The sequence below is a fragment of the Lactuca serriola genome, chromosome 5 (assembly GCF_051521515.1).
Source record: "Lactuca serriola cultivar US96UC23 chromosome 5, Lser_US96UC23_V15, whole genome shotgun sequence".
Lineage (NCBI taxonomy): Eukaryota > Viridiplantae > Streptophyta > Magnoliopsida > Asterales > Asteraceae > Lactuca > Lactuca serriola.
Window position 1 is genome coordinate 350,763,764 of NC_136412.1, and position 3,269 is coordinate 350,767,032.

The following is a 3,269-nucleotide window of genomic DNA, read 5'->3' on the forward strand; positions in this document are numbered from 1 at the left end:
ATTTTACTAAATATGAGGGTTTAAAATGACAGATTATACAAAGTTGAGAGATTAAAACTACACTTTAAGCATTGATATGCTTATATACTATGCATTACCACTTGTACTATTCACTACAGTCAATTTTAGTGAATTTTACAGAACGAAGATAAACACAAAAACTTAAAAAATGAGTGGTGAAAGTGACATTTTACAAAGTTGAAGGTAGAGGGGGTGAAATTTATATTTTAAAAATAGAAGGGTTACCACTTATACTAATAGTTACAATAAACGGGGACGAGGATAAATACAAAAATTTAGAAAATAAAAGGGTAAAAGTGATAATTTATAAAGTTGAAGGTGAATGGGGGTGAAGTGATAATTTACAAAGTAAAGAAGAAAAATATCATTTTACAAGTTAAAAGGTTCACCACTTGTACTATTAGCTACAATAAATTTTACGGGGATCGAGATAAACACAAAAGTTTAGAAAATGAAAGGGTGAAAATGGTATATTACAAAGTTGAAGGTATAGGGAGCGAAAGTGATATTTTAAAAAGTAAATAAATAAAAAAAAATATCATTTTACAAAGTAGAAGGGTTGCAAGCGACATGTTATACATTGTAGAGGTTATAAGTGAAGGATTATAGAAAGTTGGGGGATTTAATTTGAACTTCCTGCATTAAACACTTATATATCATGCATAAAATCATATACTTTTAGCTATAGTGGTTATTACTCACAATGGCAAAGTTTAGTTTTTGTATATATTTATAATGAGTGTGAACGTTTATAAGAATCGTGAGTATTTAGGATTTGATAAATAATTAGAATCTAGACACAAATATAAATTAGTTTTGCTTAGAGACAAAAAAAATGGAGTATTTTGATAACAAGTATTTTACACATATATTTCTAGCATTAACTTATTATTTTATATTATATTTTGATCTTATTTGGAACATAAGGTGCGTATAAAGCTTTGGATTATTATTTTACATATATAATATGTTGCTGGAGTGAAAATGAAGCAAAAAAAAACGCTGAAAAACAGAGTTGAATCGGAAAAACTAAAAAGAAAAAAAAAACTTATCCAAAGGCACGCCACATCTTTTCGAAAAATAAAATTTTGATTTTTTCAAGTTAACTATTTCATGTCCAATACGGAAACTCGATACCACGATGCGGCTATGCTGAAAACTATAAATTGATAAATAAATTAACCCTAATGAGATATCTTACAACCTACTTTGATTTATGCGACAATACAGCTCAAAGTTTCCATTTTGAGGGACGGGGGGGCGTCTAGCTAATATAAAGCGAATATCTGAAGGATTCAAGAGCTGATTCATAACGAGAAGCATTCAGTTTGCTGTTCTGACTACGATTAGTAATCCGATTATTTTCCTATTATCTTATTTTCTGATTTTGGGCTCTAAACCCTTTTGCTTTGTGTTTATAGTAGATTAATTATTGAAATTATGGATGAATTTGCTATTTGGATTATTTATTCTTGTTTTTATTTTGTCAAGTTTGATTGAAAATCCATATGTGTTAAAGATCGTTACTTTATAACCTATTGCCGAATTAATAGAGTTTAGATGACCAATCTGACGGCGTGAATTTGAATCATAGTTGTTCATTATCATTAATAATTATGACTAGTGTTTTATCATAACCTAGGGTTAGGTTAATAAAGTTATGAACTTTAATGTATGTGCATGTTTTAGATGATCAATCTATGTATGATTTAACTCTCATGACCATTAAGATTAATAAAGATCAAATAATGCTTAATACAATCTAAACACTGATTTTTCGGAATATTGGTTCACTTGATCATTACAATTAATAACCGGTTAAAATCAAAAGATTAGTAGTCTGACCAATTATGCTAGTCATATTAAGATTGAGTGATTGATGAATAAACAACCAATGCACTTAGTAATTAGCCATAATTTGAGATGTATCTGAAGTGATTCGTTTCCAATTAGTTTATCTAGTTAGTTTAGTTAATAAATTGCTTGAGATTTTATAATAAAAAAACTCTCCCCTTTATTGTTTTCGTTTATTTAATGTAATCTATAATAAAAAAAATGTTAATTCACCGTCTTTCTCCTTTTGTTCAACACCATTGTTTATCAAACTATATTATACTCCATCATGTTCACCGCCTATAATAAGTTGGTTTAGATGCAATAGACTAAAAATTATAAATATAAAACTAATACATTAAAATATACATCAACTAACAATAGAAAAACATCTTTTCCATTTGATTTTGTGAGGGATCGTCTCTCTAACACAAACATTAAACCACTGATGAAGAAATATATTTCTATAATCAATGTGTCGTGTTCATATTATGGTACATTCCATTGACTCTTGGGACACATGTAACATGATACCATTGGGTAGGGATCTAAACCGGTCCGGAACCGGGCTAAATCAATCCGGAATAGACAGAGTCAAAAATTGAAAATGATGGATTGGAAGAATTGGCAACCGGACGGGATACCATTAATCGGTTCCAACCGGTTTCGGTTCCGATTTGATTATTCGGTTAAAAAATTTATACCTACCATACAAAATTATCCATTTCAATCTCACTAATAATTGATAAATAATTAAATAAATAGATAAATAAATAAATGCATAGTTTAAATATTGTTGCTATAAATTAAATTTAACCCAACCGCACAAACCAGAGAAGAGTGGCCGCCGATGGCGACTGAGGAGGAACAACATCAGCAGTCAAGACCCAATTCATGTTATATTTTCAACCAACCACTAGACTCGTTCAAATATAATTCATTTATTACATCCCAACGTTTCAACTTTCAACCACCAAAACAAAGACTCTATTTTTGGTAAAAACAAGGCTTCTGTTTTATTCAATTTTTTACTTCTTAAAATTGGGATACAGTATTTGTAATCCAACAGCCTTCGAAAGTCGAAACCCATTTTGTAGATTCGAAATAAATTAATCTTGGTATTGCCGTATTGGATTTGGAAATTACCACTTATACAACAATTTGTAACCGTATTTTATGTGTAAAATTCTGAGACGTACGTTTTTGATATTGATATAAGATGAAATGGTTTTCATCTAAAAACAGCTATTTTTTTTAAGGAGATTAATCAAGATTCAAATAAAAAGAAAAGCACAAATATTGTATATTAATTTATAATATAAATATTTTAATAGAATATTTCACAAAAATTAATTCTGAATAAGTGTTTTAAAATTTTGGTATTGATGATGTTTTTTATAAGTTTTATTTTGCCA